At 42.2% G+C, this 23,764-nt stretch overlaps 1 long non-coding RNA gene across 1 annotated transcript; it reads right to left on the minus strand.

The window, feature by feature from the left end:
* Nucleotides 1-11,470: 11,470 nt before the first annotated feature.
* LOC116354797 (uncharacterized) lies at nucleotides 11,471-12,013 on the minus strand. The gene is made up of 2 exons (XR_004204024.1): nucleotides 11,867-12,013; nucleotides 11,471-11,737 (listed from the first exon to the last, which is right to left on the minus strand). It is a non-coding gene; the product is annotated as an uncharacterized LOC116354797 (long non-coding RNA).
* Nucleotides 12,014-23,764: the final 11,751 nt, after the last annotated feature.

Raw genomic sequence — 23,764 nt, forward strand, 5'->3', positions numbered from 1 at the left:
GAAACAGGCATCCTTCCTAACTCAGTTGCCGGCGAGGAAGGAAACCGCTCAGGGATTTCACCATGAAGCCAATGGTAACTTTAAAGCAGTTAATGAGTTTAACTTCTTGGTTACAGGGGGCAGTATTTTCACCTCTGGATGAAATGCATGCCCAAATTCAACTGCCTGCTACTCATCCCCAGAAGATACGATATGCATATTATTCATAGATTTGGATAGAAAACACTCTGAAGTTTCTAAATCTGTTTGAATCATGTCTGTGAGTATAACAGAACTTATTTAGCAGGTGAAACCCCGAGGACAAACCATTCAGAATTTTTGTTTTTGAGATCACTCTCTTTTCAATGTGTTTCATTGGGAATCTAGATTTCTAAGGGACCTTCTTGCAGTTCCTATCACTTCCACTGGATGTCAACAGTCTTTAGAAATTGGTTGAGGTTATTCCTTTCTGTAATGAAGAAGTACGGCCATCTTGAACGAGGGTCACTTGAAGTGTTCTGTTAGATAGAGGCACGTGACCAGAAAGCATGCTTCAGACTGTTTTCTTCCTGTATTGAACACAGATAATCCAGTTAGTTTGAAATGTTTTGGCAAAGTTTACAGGTAACTTTTGAGATATTTTGTAGTCACGTTGCTCAATTTGGAACCGGTGTTTTTCTGGATCAAACGCGCCAAATAAATTGACATTTTGGATATATATCGACGGAATTAATCGAACAAAAGGACCATTTGTGATATTTATGGGACATATTGGAGTGCCAAAAAAAGAAGCTCATCAAAGGAAAGGAATTAATTATATTTTTATTTCTGCAGGGTTGAAATATGCTTTCTCTCTTTGTTTACGGAGGTGTTATCCTCAGATAATAGCATCGTTTGCTTTCGCCGAAAAGCCTTTTTGAAATCTGACATGTTGGCTGGATTCACAACAAGTGTAGCTTTAATTTGCTATCTTGCATGTGTGATTTCATGAAAGTTAGATTTTTATAGTAATTTATTTGAATTTGGAGCTCTGCCTTTTCCCTGGTTTTGGCCAGATGGGACGCTAGCGTCCCACATATCCCAGAGAGGTTAATGAATGCGACAGGAAAAAACTGAGGATGGATCAACAACATTGTAGTTACTCCACAATGCTAACCTAATTAGCAGATTAATAAGAAGGAAACCTCTACAGAATAAAAATATTCCGAAACATGCATCCTGCAACAAGGCACTAAATCAATACTGAAATATTTGGCAAAGCAATTCACTTTTTGTCCTGAATACAAAGTGTTTTGTTTGGGTGAAATCCAATACAACACATTACTGAGTACCAATGTTCCCTCTAAGCTGCACACGGGTGCGCAGCTCCCCTCGGACTGCCACACAGAGAAATATCAGAGAAAGAAGCACACGATTGAAGTTTTCCTCTTTAGTTAACACTATCAACATTTTGCTCTACTGTGGGAATTGTTCTCGAATCAACGCAATATTAGCCACATTCAATCTAACATACCAAAACAAAATTAACTATGCAAGAGATTTTCTCTTAGCATTGGAGTAGGATTCTATTGCATTGACAGGCATGACTCAGGCAGATACTTTACACAATGGGTGCGCATTTCTCGCCCTCTTTTAAAAGCAAGTCAGGTAAATATTTTGTTTTAGGTCTTAAAGGGACTCTATTGTATTTTGTGGCGGTCTTGAATAAGATAATTAGCCAATAGGCAGAGGGTAGCATAATTTTCCCAAGTCCCTGTAATAATGGTGTGGGAATAATAATAAATTATATTTTTTAAGTTGTTTCTTACATCAAAAAAGACAACATTTTCAGTTCGGAATCATGTCTGCTGGTTTTCTTTACCAAACTCAGACTTACTAACACACAGCTGACATTTACTAACACACAGCTCACGTCTTGTTTTAGGGTATGCCTGAACAATTCCAACCCTTGTGCAGTGTTCACATTAAATTGCACTGTCCCTTTGTTCTTCACACACGGTGCTAGGCAAATGGCTTATGTGGATGTGCAAGGGATCATTTAATGTTGATATGGCCAATATGGCTAAATCTTCCTGTTGACCACACCCACCATGATGTGTGTTCAAGATGGAGGCTCACTGCCTAACTCAGGCCTTTAGACCTTAGGCCCCTGCACTTTGGGTTTACAAACTATTGAATTATTAATATTTGATTTATACAAGCGGTGGGTGAGCTATGGATCTCACTCCCAAGTTTTGTTGATAATTTTACTCTCATCCTCATCTGATAGGTGACTTGCTAAAGATAGCATTGTTTTTTAATTCATCTTTGAATGTGATTTTGTCAGGTTTGAAATAAATTTTGCTGCATACGACAGCTGTCTGCAGAGACAGAACAGGGATTTAGTCACGTACCATTTAATCCATGTTTAAAGACGCAGTCCTTTCTCTAATTCCTGATTGGGTCTAAACACATTTACTTGGCAGACCCTCTGCCGGTTTAGAAACCAGTTTGACATTGCAATTACTCTTATAAAGGTGGAGAACATAGAGATAGTTTTGCAACCAAACAGATTCGTTTTTTAAATTCTTATATTGATTGATGGTAATTCTCACGACACATACATACTGTATGTGTCACCTTTAATTTTGTTATCTAACTGTTTTAGATAAAATTATATTGCTTTTAACATGATGAGTTTATTTCATTGTCATGTTCTATTTGTATTCAACAACATAAATTGGTTTTGAGATGATTTGTAATGGTTTTCATATTTTCAAGGTAAAACTCCTCCGGGGAGGGGGGGCAATTTCAATCTGAACTTTCTCTCTTTCTCAAAGGAAAGTACAATTTAACACTTCTAATAGAGTGTAACATTAATTATGCATTCATTGGTCTTGCATTCCTTTCATATCCATCTGATTCATACTTGATAAACTTCTAGGTTATCTTTGACCAGATCAACCGATCTGACCAACACACAACGCCAAACAGTGACTGGAAACTCTTAACTGTAATTATGTTCAACCAAATGTTGAGAACTGATTGATCTGATGTCATTTCTCTGCCCTCAACAAAGAATAACTTTTTCTTTGGCTTGGTTGAAGTAATATGTACCTAGGGACATGTGCATGTCTGAAGCGCATTGTCAAATCTCCCCCAGAAAAATAAACGGCTCGAAGACTATAGAGGTTGGGTTCCAAAAGCTGGACTTAGAACTCAAGAAAGTAAAACTCTCATGTGGTGTGAGCCGTTTCTTCATGTATTGGACACAGGCTGCTCATGTACAGTAACGTACAGCTTCTGTCTAGGGGGGATTTTGTAGGCATGGCCCTAAACTGTGCTCTCTGTCACCTCTGAATGGCAAATGGCCCAAGACTTTTAAGGGGTAGTCAGCCCTCCCCCATGGAGGGGACAAAATGCCTTTCTCTCCCTCTCTGATCATGCCTAGAATAATGCCTTGTTAAGCTAGTATTGTTTTGTAACTTAAGCTTTATGCCTTTGTATAATGTTATCATTAATTTTACAATGTTAATTAAATATACTTGCATTTAGAATTCCATTCTCAGACCTTTCTTGATAGCCAATTCCTGTAACTCAACTATAGTCTCTTGCATATTGCTAAATCATCTTTAAGGAGTCAGATATTCATTTTAAAGTGCCTTGCTCAAGGACACCAACAGATTTTTCCATCTCACAAATCAGAAGGACTTGGCCAAATGCACAATGTGCATAGGAACAGAAACTACTAAGAATCACCCACATAAATCTAACAACTGACTACCACACAAGATTAAAAGGGTTAATGTTATAAACATATGTTAGAGACTACATTGTCGCAGCCTAGAATTACAGTTAGTCCAGATGCTCCAGACAACTGCATATTGAGTTTAAAACATTGGGGTAGAGCAGGAGCGTACACTGACGAGTGACATGCTGACCAGACGCCCCTTGTTGCGTGCACAAGCATTGTGTGCGCAAGCTTTGCAAAATAAATGTACACATACATGTTCTGCAATCATTTCATCCAAACTGCCTGCGGGTGTCTGCTTAGCCAGGCACTAAAACAAAACTAGGTTATATTTCAGACGCATGAAAGACTGGTCATGGCTCACATCAACTGTATCCTCCCGGACACCTTAGACCCACTTCAATTCGCATAACGCCCCAACAGATCCACAGATGACGCAATCTCAATCACACTCCACACCACCCTTTCTCACCTGGACAAAAGGAACACCTATGTGAGAATGCTGTTCATCAACTACAGCTCAGCGTTCAACACCATGGTGCCCACAAAGCTCATCACTAAGCTAAGGACTCTGGGACTAAACACCTCCCTCTGCAACTGGATCCTGGACTCTTACCACCCCATGCTGATCCTTAACACTGGGGTCCCTCAGGGGTGTGTACTTAGTCCCCCCCTGTATTCCCTGTTCACCCACGACTGCGTGGCCAAACACGACTCCAACACCATCATTAAGTTAGCTGACAACACAATAGTGGTAGGCCTGATCACCGACAACGATGCGACGTCTTATAGGGAGGAGGTCAGAGAACTGGCAGTGTGGTGCCAGGACAACAACCTCTGTTGTAGCGTTAAGATTTCCCTTCACTGGAACTAAGGGGCCTAGTCCAAAAACATGAAAAACATCCCAAACCAGTATTCCTCCTTCACCAAACTTTATAGTTTGCACTATGCATTGGAGCAGGTAGCGTTCTCCTGGCATCCGCCACACCCAGATTTGTCAGTCGGACTGCCAGATGGTGAAGCGTGATTCATCACTATCGAGAACACGTTTCCACCACTCCAGACGACGCATGGCACTGCGCATGGTGATCTTAGGCTTGTGTGCGTGCGGCTGCTCGGTCATGGAAATCCATTTCATGAAGCTCCCGACAAACAGTTCTTGTGCTGAAGTTCCTCCCAGAGGCAGTTTGGAACTTAGTAGTGAGTGTTGTAACTGAGGACAGACGATTTTCATGCGCTACGCTCTTCAGCACTCAGCGGTCCCGTTCTGTGAGCTTGTGTTGCCTACCACTTCGCGACCAAGCCGTTGTTGCTCCTAGAAATGTCCATTTCACAATAACAGCACTTACAGTTGACCGGGGCAGCTTTAGCAGGAAAGAAATTTGAAGAACCACCTTGTTGGAAAGGTGGCATCCTATGACATTGCCACATTGAAAGTCACTGAGCTCAGTAAGGCCATTCTACTGCCAATGTTTGTCTATGGAGATTGCATGGCTGTGTGCTCTATTTTATATACCTGTCAGCAACGGGTGTGGCTGATATAGCCGAATCCACTCATTTGAAGGGGTGTCCACATACTTTTGTATATACAGTGCCTTGCGAAAGTATTCGGCCCCCTTGAACTTTGCGACCTTTTGCCACATTTCAGGCTTCAAACATAAAGATATAAAACTGTATTTTTTTGTGAAGAATCAACAACAAGTGGGACACAATCATGAAGTGGAACGACATTTATTGGATATTTCAAACGTTTTTAACAAATCAAAAACTGAAAAATTGGGCGTGCAAAATTATTCAGCCCCTTTACTTTCAGTGCAGCAAACTCTCTCCAGAAGTTCAGTGAGGATCTCTGAATGATCCAATGTTGACCTAAATGACTAAAGATGATAAATACAATCCACCTGTGTGTAATCAAGTCTCTGTATAAATGCACCTGCACTGTGATAGTCTCAGAGGTCCGTTAAAAGCGCAGAGAGCATCATGAAGAACAAGGAACACACCAGGCAGGTCCGAGATACTGTTGTGAAGAAGTTTAAAGCCGGATTTGGATACAAAAAGATTTCCCAAGCTTTAAACATCCCAAGGAGCACTGTGCAAGCGATAATATTGAAATGGAAGGAGTATCAGACCACTGCAAATCTACCAAGACCTGGCCGTCCCTCTAAACTTTCAGCTCATACAAGGAGAAGACAGATCAGAGATGCAGCCAAGAGGCCCATGATCACTCTGGATGAACTGCAGAGATCTACAGCTGAGGTGGGAGACTCTGTCCATAGGACAACAATCAGTCGTATATTGCACAAATCTGGCCTTTATGGAAGAGTGGCAAGAAGAAAGCCATTTCTTAAAGATATCCATAAAAAGTGTCGTTTAAAGTTTGCCACAAGCCACCTGGGAGACACACCAAACATGTGGAAGAAGGTGCTCTGGTCAGATGAAACCAAAATTGAACTTTTTGGCAACAATGCAAAACGTTATGTTTGGCGTAAAAGCAACACAGCTCATCACCCTGAACACACCATCCCCACTGTCAAACATGGTGGTGGCAGCATCATGGTTTGGGCCTGCTTTTCTTCAGCAGGGACAGGGAAGAGGGTTAAAATTGATGGGAAGATGGATGGAGCCAAATACAGGACCATTCTGGAAGAAAACCTGATGGAGTCTGCAAAAGACCTGAGACTGGGATGGAGATTTGTCTTCCAACAAGACAATGATCCAAAACAAAAAGCAAAATCTACAATGGAATGGTTCAAAAATAAACATATCCAGGTGTTAGAATGGCCAAGTCAAAGTCCAGACCTGAATCCAATCGAGAATCTGTGGAAAGAACTGAAAACTGCTGTTCACAAATGCTCTCCATCCAACCTCACTGAGCTCGAGCTGTTTTGCAAGGAGGAATGGGAAAAAAATTCAGTCTCTCGATGTGCAAAACTGATAGAGACATACCCCAAGCGACTTACAGCTGTAATCGCAGCAAAAGGTGGAGCTACAAAGTATTAACTTAAGGGGGCTGAATAATTTTGCACGGCCAATTTTTAGGTTTTTGCTTTGTTAAAAAAGTTTGAAATATCCAATAAATGTCGTTCCACTTCATGATTGTGTCCCACTTGTTGTTGATTCTTCACAAAAAAATACAGTTTTATATCTTTATGTTTGAAGCCTGAAATGTGGCAAAAGGTCGCAAAGTTCAAGGGGGCCGAATACTTTCGCAAGGCACTGTATAGTGTATTTCCAGTCAATGTAAATATCCTATAATTTTATAGAATTTAATTGAATTTGAAGTACAACTTTGCTCTGTGCTTCTCCACCCATGCACTACAGTTAGGCCCTATAGCAGGCCTGGGCAACTATTTTCCATGAAGGGCCACATTAGAATATATTTATGCCATCGCAGGCCAGAATCATATTACAGGATTATATCATGTGTTGACAGATATATCTACTGTAAATCCTGTCCAGATATGCTAATTATGAAACTTTTTTTAACATGCACAGAAATAAACCACATCCACGTTCTCCTTTTGGTAGGTATTTTCATTATTAAACATGCAATGAACTACATGGAGGGAAAAGTACACTGTGCATTCAGCACCACGGACAGAACTCTTGTTAATGGGTATGCACAAAAACACAAGAAAGAGAGAGAGCTCAACATTACATTTAAATTACTCAATCCGTGTGAGGAGTGAAGTCTCTGATGGACGTTGACTAGAGCAGTGAAGTCAGGTATAGTTTCTGACGTCGCTATGGGCAATGCTTTTTCCTGTCAAGTTTGGGCACCCATCAGTTGTCACACTGGAAAACTTTTCCAAACTCAGTCCCAGCTTTGCCACACACATATTAACCTCCTCCAATAAATCTTTCCCTGTTGTTTTGCTCTTCATTTGCTGCACTGAAGCAAGCTCCTCTGTAATTTCAATGTCTGGGGTTATGCCTTTTAAGAATATCAACAACTGCGTCGTATCACGTGCATCACTGCTCTCATCCAGGGCCAAGGAGAAATCCCAACTAGCATTAAGGCATCGGCCCAGAATCGCAATTCCGTTGTTTGCTGAATGCAGTTTGTGAAAAGTCCTTGTTGCTTTTGCAACTAAGAAAGCAACTATTTCGATGCACTTGGCCTCTGCTCAAAATACATAGTCCTATAATTCTCTGCATGCTTTGTCTGGAAGTGTCGGGACAAGTTGTAGTCTTTCAAGACAGCGATGCTCTCTTTGCACGCTAAGCACAGTTTCCCTGATACCTCAATAAAGAATAATGTCTATGTCCACACTTGCTGGAACACCCTACATTCATTGTCTACTTTCCTTTTCTTTGAAAAACTTTTTTTTTTTGCCATTTCTAGAAGCTACTATTTGTAACTGTAACGTGTGTGTCAGCCTGTCAGTCACCGTCTGTCCTCGTGCAGTTGTTATTTATACGTGCCTTCAAAATAAATGTCCCACACGTGGTGGGAGTTAAGTCATTACACAAAGGCGAGTATTCATCTGGCTTTTAATTTGAATAACAAACCATTTTTAAAAACCGTACTATCGCAAATTCTTTGTGATCTGAGCATGATTCCGTGGGCCGTATTCTGAAATGGATTAGAAATTTCAGCAAGTTTATTAAAAATAAAATAAATTTGCTTAAGTATTCAGACCCTTTATTCAGTACTTTGTTGAAGCATCTTTGGAAGCGATTACAGCCTCGATTATTCTTGGGTATGACGCTACAAGCTTGACACACCTGTATTTGGGGAGTTTCTCCCATTCTTCTCTGCAGATCCTCTCAAGTTCTATCAGGTTGGATGGTGAGCATCGCTGCTCAGCTATTCTCAGGTCTCTGAAGAGATGTTCGTTCAGTTTCAATTCCGGGCTCTGGCTGGGCCACTCAAGGACATTCAGAGACTTGTCCAGAAGCCATTCCTGCATTGTCTTGGCTGTGTGCTTAAGGGTTGTTGTCCTGTTGGAAGGTGAACCATCTCCCCAGTCTGAGGTCCTGAGCGATATGGAGCAGGTTTTCATCTTGGATCTCTCTGTACTTTGCTCTGTTCATCTTTCCCTTGATCTGGTCTCCCAGTCCCTGCCCCAGAAAAAAACATCCCCACAGCATGATGCTGCCACCACCATACTTCAATCTTGGTTTCATCAGACCAGGGAGTCTGGTTTCTTATGGTCTGAGAGTCTTTTAGGTGCCTTTTGGCAAACTCCAAGCAGGCAGTCATGTACCTTTTACTGAGGAGTGCCTTCTGTCTGGCCAATCTATTATAAAGGCATGATTAGTGGAGTGCTGCAGAGATTGTTGTCCTTCTGGATGGTTATCCCATCTCCACAGAGGAACTTTGAAGCGCTGTCAGAATGACCATCGGGATCTTGGTCACCTCCCTGTCCAAGGCCCTTCTCCTCCATTTGCTCAGTTTGACCAGGCGGTCAGCTCTAGGAAGAGTCTAGGTGGTTCCAAACTTCTCCAATTTAAGAATGATGGACACCACTGTATTCTTGGGGACCTTGAATGCTGCAGACATGTTTTGATACCCTTCCCCAGATCTGTGCCTCGACACAATCCTGTCTCGGCGATCTACGGATAATTCCTTCGACCTCATGGCTTGTTTTTTGCTCTGACATGCACTGTCAACTGTGGGACATTATATAGACAGGTGTGTGCCTTTTTCCAAATCATGTCCAATCCATTTAATTTAGCACAGGTGGACTCGAATCAAGTTGTAGAAACATTTCAATAATGATCAATGGAAACAGGATGCACCTGAGCCCAATTTAAAGTCTCATAGCAAAGGGTCTGAATGGTTATCTAAATAAGGTAATGCCTGTCTTTATTTTTTATAAAATTGCAACAACAACAACAAAAAAGGTTGTCGCTTTGTCATTATGGGGTATTGTGTGTAGGTTGATGAGGAAACCATTTATTTAATCCATTTTAGAATAAGGCTGTAATGTAACAAAATGTGAAGGGGTTTGAATACTTTCATAATGCACTGTATGTGTAAGCAAAGTTAGCTATGCAAAGTACAGATAGGTAACCATTTACAGTAACTGCTGTTCATTTTTACTCAGTCAATAAGCATCATCAGCTGGCAGAACATTTAGCTAAGTTAGGGACAGAAAAGCAATAGAGAAATCGAACCTTTCTGCAGCAGGTAGCTCTGGCCGGGCAGCTTCATCTTGTATCAGGTTGATGAACTAACTTACTTCCACTAGCTACTACTAGCTAGCATGAATATAGTCAGTAACCAGTTAGGGCTAGTTAGCTAGCTAGCTCACTAGTTGCAAGCCAACTTTGTTAAGTTGTTGTTGAGCTTGTTCTATTGGCATGCTAACTTCATATTAAGTTCTGCATCTTAGCTAACATAAGTATTTTTTTTCCTGTCACACTCACACAGTCTAATAATTTCTTTGTGGTGCTAACATAGGCTGTAAATACAACCCCTAAGCTCATTAATATTCTATGAGTGGGGTGTGCACTTCCATGTATGGAAAAAAAACTAAAATCCAAAATGTTATAAATGTTCTGTTATTCCATGTCCAATTTTGTCACAATAAATTAAAAAACAAATCGATTTATGATTTTCTTTTTTAAAATTCAGAAATGAAAAACATAAACAGGACGTTTTCCATTTCTCCAATCTTAATTTGAAATCAAAATAACAAAACATAGAGACCAGCCTGCTTTTTGTTTGAGCATTGTTAGTTACATGTTGTCACGTGATTGTGTTTTATGGCCAGAATATTCATAGAAATGTTTCCATAGTCGATCTGCATACTGTTTGAAAAGTTGTGCCCTGCTTACAGGCCATGGCCCTAGTCCAGTCTGTTTGAGATTGACCTCGAAGAGTGAGCAAGTTTGCTTTAAGCACCTCTAAAATGCCTGCATTGCCTTCATTGTCAAACAGCGGTTTGACAATTGTGCCTTGCTTATTAAAATCATCCGTGGCTTGTGGACAATTTCACTTGGAATTGAAAGCAAAAGTACTTGCCATACGTCTCACATTTCGAGACATAACAATTGTACTGGGTCTTCACCTGTTCCCACCATGGTGTGAATGGAGATTTCACTGGGAATGGTCCAGCAGAGTTGTGGGCACAGTGCTCTTGTGTCTTGACAATTTTTCTAGCACTTTACATTGCTGCTTCAAAAAGTGTCTCCTCTCGCTCTAAGGAGGCAACATATTCAACATTTTGCCTGTTTTTTTTCCCCAATAAACTTTTTTTGGAATGCATCTTGTCAGAGAAGAGTTTCAAAACAGGTATATTTTTCTTCAATTCCCTGTTTTGGTGTTTGTTAAGTAAATGGACACTAACCTCTAGAATTGTTTTTTCTCCATCTTTTTATGCATGCCAATTGTTTGTCAGTGATCAAGTATATGAGTTGAGCTGACTAAAATCAAGAAATGGTCATGAGAAGTGAATGCAAAACGCAAGTGTTATTTAATAACTTTGTAAAATGAATGAAATCACACACAAGGCATAAATTTAAATTACAAAGCCTTAACAAGCATTACAAGGGATTATTCTAGGCATACAGATCTTAATGTTAATTTACAAGGCAAAGCATCAACTAGGCCTAATCCGATCTACTCAGGCCATGGGCTTGGTTATTTTAGAAGAGAAGCATTTTCGTACAACTTTATTCCATGAGCAGGACACAGGATAAGAGCGATACTTTCATTTCATATATACCAGATCTGACTTGTTAATTTTCAAAATAAATTGTTGACCAATTCACAGACCAAACTAAAGATAATAAATTAGATATCCAATCAAATTGAACCAGCCAACATCCTCTAGGAAGAGGATTACATCTATTTTTTTTATTTCACCTTTATTTAACCAGGTAAGCAAGTTGAGAACAAACTCTCATTTACAACTGCGACCTGGCCAAGATAAAGCAAAGCAGTTTGACACACATAACGCAGAGTTGGAGTAAAACAAACATACAGTCAATGTTGTGTATTGATATTCTAGTTTATCCCTTTAGGGCACCTGTAACCCCCCTTTGCTTACCTACGTTGAAATGCTTGGAATGTTCTTCCTGTAAAACGCATTAAACAATGTCCACGTTAATTTCTACTCTGGTCTCATGTCCTGTACTTATATTAGTTGTATAAGTAATACAGTGTGCTATACAACAAAACTGGCGACGAGGAAGAAACGTTCTCACGTTTGTGCTCATCATCTTCGGCAGAAAGTCTGAGTTAAATTCGTTATCTTTTTTCTCTCTCTGTAGAAAGACCCAAACAAAACGTGGAGCTAGCCAGTCGAGTGACGCTAGCTAGCCTTTGATGTCACGGCCTCGAGGGATCGGAAGAGTTTCGCTGCGGGAGGAAGTGAAGTCACCGTGACTTAAAAGAAAGAAAAAAAGGGGCCTGGGAGTAAGGGACCATCTGAAAAGTGTGAGATAGAAAAATAAACTGAAAATGTCTGCATTGATTGAAAATATAGGAACATTTGATGAATCTGTGGAACAATGGAGTTCTTACACAGAACGTTTTGAGTACTTTGTGTTGACAAATGGAATTAAAGCAGAAGTCGTGCCAACATTTTTAACTGTTATGGGAGGAAAAACATTCAATCTACTGCGCAGCCTAGTAACGTCTGGAAAACCTGGTGATAAATCATATGATGAAATTGTGCCTTAAAAGGACATTATTCTCCCAAACCACTGATAATCGCAGAGAGATTCCAGTTTCATAAGAGAAATCAAGAGGAGGGGGAATCAATCTCACAGTTTGTGGCTGTATTGAAACAGTTATCTGAACACTGTGAATTTGGGTGATCAATGAGTGACACTATACGTGATAGGTTAGTGTGTGGCATGCGCAGTGAGGCAATTCAGAAATGCCTTTTGACTGAGAGTAACTTAACATTGCAGAGAGCAATAGAAGTGAGTGCGTCAATGGAAATGGCAAATAAAGACACACAACAGCTAAGTGCATCGACCAAAGTGCATAAGGTGTCTACGTGGTTAAAGAACAAGGCAGGAGGTGGCAAGCCATGCTATCGCTGTGGGAAACCAGGGCACCAAGCAGAGGAGTGTTGGTGCAATGACTTAGACTGCAGAAGTTGTGGGGAAAAGGGTCACATCGAACGTGCATGTAAAAACAAAAAGACACAATCAAACAAAAGTACTGAACAAAGGAAAAGCGACTTCAGGAAGTACAAAAAGAAAGTGCATAAAATGGAGCAAACAGATGATGAACAAAGTGATACCCTGTCTGAAGGGAAAGAATCTTTGCATGTTATGTCAATTTCAGACAATGGATGCGGGTACTGGGTGACACCACTACTGGATGGAAACGCAGTACGGATGCAAGTGGGCACTGGAGCAGCCATATATTTGCTGTCTGAGGCTGTATACAAGGAGAAACTACATCACCTCACACTACAGCCCACAAAGATGACGCTGAAAACATACACCGGTGAGATTGTTCCAGTGAGAGGAAGCGTGATTGGTACAGTGGAGCTCAACAAACAGAAGGTAAAGATACCACTCTACATAGTGAAAGGCCACTATCCAGCATTGCTAGGATGTACATGGCTGGAAGATCAAACTTAACTGGCAGGAAATTCACATGGTTGCAAAAGAGGACACAAACCTACAAGGGATATTGAGGAAACATGCGGATGCGTTCAAAGGAGACCTTGGCAGTATGAAGGACATAACAGTTAAACTGACAGTGAAACCAGACAGCAAGCGGGCTCACCGGGGTCCAATGTTACCTCGATGATCTACTCATCACCGGCAAAGACGAGCTGGAGCACCTGAGAAACCTGAACGCTACACTACAGAGATTGGAGGAGTACTGTCTGAGGGTCCGGAAGGACAAATGCAAGTTCGTCCGGCCCTCTGTTGAGTACCTGGGCCACGTCATCGACAGTTTGGGGCTCCACAAGGCGCCATCGAAGGTGAAGGCCATTGCGGAAGCTCCATCCCCACAGAACGTGAGTCAGCTGAGATCATTCTTAGGACTACTGACATACTACGCAAAGTTTGTGCCAAACCTAGCTAACATGTTAACAGTGGAAGTGGACAGACAGATGTGAGGAGGCCTTCAAGAAAGTGAAAACAGCCTTAGCTCAGTCAGAGACCCTAACCCACTTCAACCCCAACTAGCCATTACAGTTGGCATGTGATGCATCGCCTTATGGCGTTGGTGCGGTTGTCTCACACAACATGCCATCAGGTGAAGAAAGGCCAATTGCTTTCGCATCACGGACCTTAAATAAAGCCGAGAGCAATTATGCACAGATAGAGCGTGAAACACTCGCCATTGTGTTTGGAGTTAAGAAATTTCATCAGTTTCTGTTTGGCCAACGATTCACACTGCTGACGGACCATAGACCCCTCACCTCCATCTTTGGTCCCCACACCGGCATTCCGTCGCTTGCAGCCAGCCGCATGCAGCGATGGGCGTTATTGTTATCTGCTCACCAGTACGATATCAAGTACAGAAGGTCTGAGCAGCACTGCAATGCAGACGGCCTCTCAAGGCTTCCCTTACCTGTCGCACACACTGAGCACTCCCAGGCTGAAATCTTCTACTTCAAGGAAGTGATGAACGCCCCAGATACATCTGTCCAAGTGAAAAAGTTCACCCACTGATCCAGTGATGTCCTGGAGGTCTTGAGGTCGTGGACATTGTCACTCGTGGAAAAGGAGAGATGTCGGACAGCCTACAACCTTACCTAGTGAGGAGAAACGAGCTCACAGTTCAGTTTGGATGCTTGCTATGGGGTTTTCGAGTCATCATACCGCCGCCGCCACTGAGGTGGCAGGTGCTTGAAAAACTCTATTCAGGGCACTGTGACGTGGTGCGAATGAAGGAGATTGCAAGCAGCTACTTTTGGTGGCCAGGTCTGGACGCAGCTATCGAAGACAAGGTCAAGTCATGTTCTGCATGTCAAAAGATGAGGAACATGCCTCAGCTAGCGCCACTACACCCACGGGACTTCCCAGAGGAGCCTTGGCAGCGAGTCCACATAGACTATGCAAGCCCACTGGAGGATCGTATGTTCTTAGTCGTAGTTGACACACACAGCAAATGGCCTGAGGTCACAGTGATGAAGAGCACCTCAGCGGAGAGAACCATCGAAGAACTACGGTCAATCTTCAGTCGCTTCAGGTTGCCAACACAACTCGTTAGTGATAATGGCCCCCAACTGGTGTCTGAAGAGTTCCGGTCATTCATGGAAGCAAATGGAATTCAGCACATGAAGTCAGCGCCGTATCACCCTGCAACGAACGGCCTCGCTGAAAGGTTTGTCCAAACGATGAAGCAAGCTTTAAAATCACCACAAGGGAACGGCTCCCTCAATAGGCGTCTAAACACCTTCCTGTTAACCTACAGAAACACTCCCCACGCTACAACCAAAGTGGCACCCGCGTCAGCCATGATGAAAAGACAGCTTTGCACGCGACTCGACCTCCTGAGACCTCCAAAGACGAGACAGGTTGTACAGACACAACAGAGAGCACAGGTGGAGACACAGAGCAAAGAAAAAGACAGAAGCTTCATAGCTAGAGAGAGAGAGTTCTTGCTCGGAACTACTGCAAAGGTACAAAGTGGATACCAGCCACAGTGGTTGCACAAACAGGGCCTGTGTCCTATACATTTCACACACCGGAAAACATAATCTGGAGGAGACACGTGGATCAACTGTTGTCATGAACCAACCTCAGAGATGACTCATGTGACAAATCAAGATCAGCAACTGGAGACCAACCATGACTATGAGCTATCACCTGAACATCCACTGCTGCAACCTACAAATGTGGAAAGTGCTCCAGAGTGCCTACTCAGGGTACTGTTGCACCCCAGTCTGGGCATACACCATCACCACTCAGACTCAGAGATAATGTGACTCTAGACTCACCTGTACGTCGTCATTACCCTGCAAGAGAAAGACGACCCCCTGACAGGTTGACTATTTAGTTCATTCTAACCTCCGACATTGGGGCAGAATACACCCCTGGGTTAAGTCTGGGGACTGAGGCAGTCTACCCTCTATCCCTAGTTTAGAAAAGGTTATTCTGAAAAGTTCATTTATTTACATTTAGAGAATTTATATTAAAAAGAAAACAATAGGCAAAACAGTGACACTTTTTCCTTATGAGTCATCAAAGATAAAGGGGGAGGAATATGTTGTGTATTGATATTCAATTTTTTTCCCTTTAGGGCACCTGTAACCCCCCTTGCTTACCTACATTGAAATGCTTGGAATGTCCTTCCTGTAAAACACATTAAACAATGCCCACTTTCATTTCTACTCCCGTCTCATGTCCTGTCCTTATATTAGTTGTATAAGTAATACAGTGTGCTATACAACAGTCAATAATACAGTAGAAAAATAAATCTATATACAATGTGAGCAAATGAGGTGAGATAAGGGAGGTAAAGGCAATAAATAGGCCATGGTGGCGAAGTAAATACAATATAGCATTTAAAACACTGGAATGGTAGATTTGACAGTAGATGAGTGCGCAAAGTAGAAATACTGGGGTGCAAAGGAGCAAAATAAATAAATAAATACAGTAGGGGAAGAGATAGTTGTTTGGGCTATTTATAGATGGGCTATGTACAGGTGCAGTGATCTGTGAGCTGCTCTGACAGCTGGTGCTTAAAGCTAGTGAGGGAGATAAGTGTTTCCAGTTTCAGAGATTTTTGTAGTTCGTTCCAGTCATTGGCAGCAGAGAACTGGAAGGAGAGGCGGCCAAAGGAGGAATTGGCTTTGGGGGTGACAAGTGAGATATACCTGCTGGAACGCGTGCTTCGGGTGGGTGCAACTATGGTGACCAGCGAGCAGAGATAAGGTGGGACTTTACCTAGCAGGGTCTTGTAGATGACCTGGAGCCAGTGAGTTTGGCGACGAGTATGAAGCGAGGGCCAGCCAACCAGAGCGTACAGGTCGCAGTGGTGGGTAGTATATGGGGCATTGGTGACAAAACAGATGGCACTGTGATAGACTGAATCCAATTTGTTGAGTAGGATGTTGGAGGCTATTTTGTAAGTGACATCGCCAAAGTCGAGGATCGGTAAGATGGTCAGTTTTACGAGGGTATGTTTGGCAGCGTCAGTGAAGGATGCTTTGTTGCGAAATAGGAAGCCAATTCTAGATTTATCTTTGGATGTTTTATGTGAGTCTGGAAGGAGAGTTTACAGTCTAACCAGACACCTAGGTATTTGTAGTTGTCCATATAGTCTAAGTCAGATCTGTCCAGAGTAGTGATGATGGATGGGCTGGCAGGTGCAGGCAGCGATCAGTTGAATTTAAGAGCAGTTGGAGGCCACGGAAGGAGAGTTGTATGGCATTGAAGCTCATCTGGAGTGTTGTTAACACAGTGTCCAAAGAAGGGCCAGAAGTATACAGAATGGTGTCGTCTGCGTAGAGGTGGATCAGAGACTCACCAGCAGCAAGAGCAACTTCATTGTTATATACAAGAAGAGAGAAGAGAGTCGGCCCAAGAATTTTAACCCTGTGGCACCCCCATAGAGACTGCCAGAGGCCCGGACAACAGGCCCTCAGATGTGACACACTGAACTCTGTCGGAGAAGTAGTTGGTGAACCAGGCGAGGCAATCATTTGAGAAACCAAGGCTGTTGAGTCTGCCTATGAGGATGTGGTGATTGACAGAGTCGAAAGCCTTGGCCAGGTCAATGAATACGGCTGCACAGTATTGTTTCTAATCGATGGCGGTTAAGATATCGTTTAGAACCTTGAGCGTGGCTGAGGGGCACCCATGACCAGCTCTGAAACCAGATTGCATAGTGGAGAAGGTACGGTGCGTTTCAAAATGGTCGGTGATCTGTTTGTTAACTTGGCTTTCGAAGACTTTAGAAAGGCAGGGTAGGATACAGTGGGGCAAAAAAGTATTTAGTCAGCCACCAATTGTGCAAGTTCTCCCACTTGAAAAGATGAGAGAGGTCTGTAATTTTCATCATAGGTACACTTCAACTATGACAGACAAAATGAGAAGAAAAAAATCCAGATAATCACATTGTAGGATTTTTAATGAATTTATTTGCAAATTATGGTGGAAAATAAGTATTCGGTCACCTACAAACAAGCAAGATTTCTGGCTCTCACAGACTTGTAACTTCTTCTTTAAGAGGCTCCTCTGTCCTCCACTCGTTACCTGTATCAAGGTTCCGTTTTAGGACCACTATTGTTTTCACTATATATTTTACCTCTTGGGGATGTCATTCGAAAACATAATGTTAACGTTCACTGCTATGCGGATGACACAGAGCTGTACATTTCAATTAAAAAATTGCCCTCGCCAGAAGCCTGTGTTTCAGACCTAAGGAAGTGGATGATTGCAATCCTTCTCATTTTAAACTCGGACAAAACAGAGATGCTTGTTCTAGGTCCCAAGAAACAAAGCGATATTCTGTTGAATCTGACAATTAATCTTAATGGTTGTACAGTCGTCTCAAATAAAACTGTGAAGGACCTTGGCGTTACTCTGGACCCTGATCTCTCTTTTGACGAACATATCAAGACTGTTTCAAGGACAGCTTTTTTCCATCTACGTAACATTGCAAAAATCTGAAACTTTCTGTCCAAAAATTATGCCGAAAAATGTATCTATGCTTTTGTTACTTATAGGTTAGACTACTGCAATGCTCAACTTTCCGGCTACCCGGATAAAGCACTAAATAAACTTCAGTTAGTGCTAAATACGGCTGCTAGAATCCTGACTAGAACCAAAACTTTTTATCAAATTACTCTTGTGCTAGCCTCCCTACACTGGCTTCCTGTCAAGGCAAGGGCTGATTTCAAGGTTTTACTGCTAACCTACAAAGCATTACATGGGCTTGCTCCTACCTATCTCTCTGATTTGGTCCTGCCGTACATACCTACACGTACAAGACGCAGGCCTCCTAATTGTCCCTAGAATTTCTAAGCAAACAGCTGGACGCAGGGCTTTCTCCTATAGAGCTCCATTTTTATGGAATGGTCTGCCTACCCATGTGAGAGACGCAAACTCGGTCTCAACCTTTAAGTCTTTACTGAAGACTCATCTCTTCAGTGCGTCATATGATTGAGTGTAGTCTGGCCCAGGAGTGTGAAGGTGAACAGAAAGGCTCTGGAGCAACGAACCGCTCTTGCCGTCTCTGCCTGGCCGGTTCCCCTCTTTCCACTGGGATTCTCTGCCTCTAACCCTATTAAAGGGGCTGAGTCACTGGCTTACTGGTGCTCTTTCATGCCGTTCCTAGGAGGGGTGCGTTGAGTGGGTTGAGTCACTGATGTGATCTTCCTGTCTGGGTTGTGCCGTGGCGGAGATCTTTGTGGGCTATACTCGGCCTTGTCTCAGGATGGTAAAGTTGGTGGTTGAAGGTATCCCTCTAGTGATGTGGGGGCTGTTCTTTGGCAAAGTGGGTGGGGTTATATCCTTCCTGATTGGCCCTGTCCGGGGGTATCATCGGATGGGGCCACAGTGTCTCCTGACCCCTCCTGTCTCAGCCTCCAGTATTTATGCTGCAGTAGTTTATGTGTCGGGTGGCTAGGATCAGTTTGTTAGTACTTCTCCTGTCTTATTCGGGGTCCTGTGTGAATTTAAGTATGCTCTCTCTAATTCTCTCTTTCTCTCTCTCGGAGGACCTGAGCCCTAGGACCATGCCTCAGGACTACCTGGCATGATGACTCCTTGCTGTCCCCAGTCCACTTGGCCGTGCTGCTGCTCCAGTTTCAACTATTCTGCCTGCGGCTATGGAATCCTGATCTGTTCAGCGGACATGCTACCTGTCCCAGACCTGCTGTTTTCAACTCTCTAGAGACAGCAGGAGTGGTAGAGATACTTTTAATGATCGGCTATGAAAAGCCAACTGACATTTACTCCTGAGGTGCTGACTTGCTGCACCCTCGACAACTACTGTGATTATTATTATTTGACCATGCTGATCAATTATGAACATTTGAACATCTTGGCCATGTTCTGTTATAATCTCCACCTGGCACAGCCAGAAGAGGACTGGCCACCCCTCATAGCCTGGTTCCTCTCTAGGTTTTTTCCTAGGTTTTGGCCATTCTAGGGTGTTGAAGCCAACGTGCACTTTGAGATATCAGCTGATGTACGAAGGGCTACATAAATACATTTGATTTGATTTGATAACCTTCCAGGATACCCGGGCCAGGTCGATTAGAAAGGCCTGCTCAGGGAGCGTTGGATAGTGATGAGTGGAGTTTGACCGCTGACCCATTACGGATCCAGGCAATCAGGCAGTGATCGCTGAGATCTTGGTTGAAAACAGGTGTATTTATAGGGCAAGTTGGTTAGGATGATATCTATGAGGGTGCCCGTGTTTACGGCTTTGGGGTTGTACCTTTTAGGTTCATTGAACATTTGTGTGAGATTGAGGGCATCAAGTTTATATTATAGTATGGCCGGGGTGTTAAGCATGTCACAGTTTAGGTCACCTAGCAGCACGAGCTCTGAGGATATTTGGGGGGCAATCAGTTCACATATTGTATGCAGAGCACAGCTGGGGGCAGAGCGTGGTCTATAGCAGGCGGCAACGGTGAGAGACTTGTTTTTAGAGAGGTGGATTTTTAAAAGTAGAAGTTCAAATTGTTTGGGTACAGACCTGGATAGTAGGACAGAACTCTGCAGGCTATCTCTGCAGTAGATTGCAACACCGCCCCCTTTGGCCGTTCTATCTTGTCTGAAAATGTTGTAGTTAGGGATGGAGATTTCAGAGTTATTGGTGGTCTTCCTAAGCCAGGATTTAGACACGGCTAAGACATCCGGGTTAGCAGAGTGTGCTAAAGCAGTGAATAAAGCAAACTTAGGGAGGAGGCTTCCAATGTTAACATGCATGAAACCAAGGCTTTTACAGTTACAGAAGTCATCAAAAGAGAGCGCCTGGGGAATAGGAGTAGAGCTAGGCACTGCAGGGCCTGGATTCACATCTACATCGCCAGAGGAACAGAGGAGGAGTAGGATAAGGGTACGGCTAAAAGCCATGAGAATTGGACGTCTAGGACGTCCGGGAACCGAGAGTAAAAGGAGCAGGTTTCTGGGGGCGATAAAATAGTGTACAGACAAAGGTATGGTAGGATGTGAATACAGTGGAGGTAAACCTTGGCATTGAGTGATGATGAAAGAGATATTGTCTCTAGAAACATAATTGAAACCAGGTGATGTCATCGTATGTGTGGGTGGTGAAACTGAAGGGTTGGATAAGGTTTAATGAGCAGGGCTAGCGGCTCTACAGTGAAATAAGCCAATAAACACTAACCAGAACAGCAATGGACAAGGCATATTGACGTTAAAACTTCTTGGTGACAGGGGGCAGTATTTTAACGTCCCGATGAAATGCATGCCCAAATTCAACTGCCTGCTACTCATCCTCAGAAGATAAGATATGCATATTATTAGTAGATGTGGATATAAAACACTCTGAAGTTTCTAAAACTGTTTGAATCATATCTGTGAGTATAACAGAACTTATGTAACAGGCGAAACCCCGAAGACAAACCATTCAGATAATTTTCTTTGAGGTCACTCTTTTCAATGGGTTTTCATTGGGAATCCAGATTTCTAAGGGACCTTCTTGCAGATCCTACTGCTTCTACTGGATGTCACCAGTCTTTAGAAATTGGTTGAGGTTGTGTAATGAAGAAGTAGCCCTGTTCAAAACGAGGGTCACTTCAAGTGTACTGTTAGATAGAGGAGCGTGACCAGAAAGGTAGCGTCAGTTTGTTTTCTTCCTGTATTGAACACAGATCATCCCGTCTTCAATTTTATTGATGATTTACTTTTAAAAATACCTAAAGTTGTATTACAAAAGTAGTTTGAAATGTTTTGGCAAAGTTTACAGGTAACTTTTGAGATATTTTGTAGTCACGTTGCTCAAGTTGGAACCGGTGTTTTTCTGGATCAAACGCGCCAAATAAATTGACATTTTGGATATATATCGACGGAATTAATCGAACGAAAGGACTATTTGTGATGTTTATGGGACATATTGGAGTGCCATCAAAAGAAGCTCGTCAAAGGTAAGGCATGATTTATATTTTTATTTCTGCGTTTTGTGTCGCGCCTGCAGGGTTGAAATATGTTTTCTCGCTTTGTTTACGGAGGTGCTACCCTCATATGATAGCATCGTTTGCTTTCCCCGATTAGCCTTTTTGAAATCTGACATGTTGGCTGGATTCACAACACGTGTAGCTTTAATTTGGTATCTTACACGTGTGATTTCATGAAAGTTAGATTTTTATAGTAATTTATTTGAATTTGGCGCTCTGCATTTTCACTGGCTTTTGGCCAGGTGGGACGCTAGCGTCCCACATATCCCAGAGATGAGAGGCATGGTTAGCTGAGTGATCATAGGGGTCCAGTGAGTAGTGAGGTTGGTTGGGGTCATGGCGATTCAGACAGCTAGCCGAGCCATGGGTAGCAAGCTAGCAGAAGATGGAGGTCTGTTTTTAGCCACTATGTGGGATGTCCTGAAGGGTTGATCCTGGTACAATAGAGATGAGAGAATTCCTGAGAGAACAAAAGAGATCCTTGCATAAAGTGTCATCAGTGTTCAGTCTGAACAACTACAAGTAACCACAGAGATCATACATCCATATAGATGGCATTGAAGTTCTCCCCAGACAACAAGTTTTAGATAGATAACAAACATGGATGTAAACAGCATCACTAACACACAAGCATTTCACTGCACCCGCAATGACATCTGCTAATCTGCTAATCATGTGTATGTGACCAATACAATTTCATTTGATTTAATTTCAGTAATCAGTCTGCTGGATATTGTAACAGAGAGAGAGTGTATCTCATCACGGCAGGTCAGTAACAAAGAGAAAGTGTCAATGAATCTGAGTCCCTTTTATAACATCTAGGTTGTTTAGATTTAAAATCTGAGTTTTTTACCAATAGCATTACTTTTAAATAACTTCCAATCAGATATCAGACCTACAGGATGTAAAGACAACTGCATCTCTGCTTCAAAGAACTGTGAGTCAATGGGGGTTGGCGAGCAGCACAGAGAAGGCTGAATTCCTGAGAAGATAATAACACCTTCAGCATACAGTTAATAAGAGTCACTTTGGTGGCTGGGTTACCTACCCTGCACATGAAGTTTCACATGTGAATATTAATTTTGACATTAATATTTTTCAGTTGAGATTTCACAGAATACACACACAAACAGTGCTTGTAACATACATATTTTACATGCTTTGACATACATGATTACATTGTATGTTTATTTAAACAGTAATTATTATTCAACGTCCTCACCTTGGATTTACACTCACAATCTCTTGGTTCACGGCGTTCTGATCTTCCTGCTCTGCCACTATGTCTGCGTCAATGACTGATTTCACCAGTATTCCTACACTTTAGACTTGAGTAAAGTAAATCTCAGCTTTGTTAAAAATACACAACAAACAAAAAACGATTATATTTATCATAGTGATTCAGGAGTAACATTAAAACATAATAATATGCCCCACCAACATTAAACAACTATACAGTCAGATTAAGTGGTAACTAAAATAGCAGTGCAGATGGCACTCTTGTGAAGTGCAGAGATGTATTATAGGTCATGAATGTGAAGAAAGGAATCTTACAGACTTTGCATCGCAGCAGAAAGATCAGCGTACCCCAGATGGGGTCATATTGAAAAGTCAGTACAAAGTGATCATGTCAAATGTAATCATACTGTCATTAATTAAGGAAGTTGATATTTTGCATGTTATCACATTAACTTCACATAAGATCACATGTAAATCCGATTTTCACATGTGAAGGTTTTTCCCAGGTGAAAATGCTTTTCCACATGTGAGAGTTCGATTTTCACATGTGAATCTGAAATTCACATAAGGTGAAAACATGTTGTTCTCACATATGAAAAGGCGGTGTTAACATGTGAACTCAAAATGTACTATAATACAGGTTTCACATGTGAACTACTGACCTCATGTGTCTTTTTTTGACGTGAAATTTTCCGCTCAACATTTGAAAACAGCTATTTCACATGTGAAACTGCAAATTTCACGTGTATTTTTTTTGGTGGTGAAAAGCGTACCACTTACCCCCTAATAT

This window comes from Oncorhynchus kisutch, linkage group LG18 (genome assembly GCF_002021735.2).
Source record: "Oncorhynchus kisutch isolate 150728-3 linkage group LG18, Okis_V2, whole genome shotgun sequence".
Classification (NCBI taxonomy): Eukaryota; Metazoa; Chordata; class Actinopteri; order Salmoniformes; family Salmonidae; genus Oncorhynchus; species Oncorhynchus kisutch.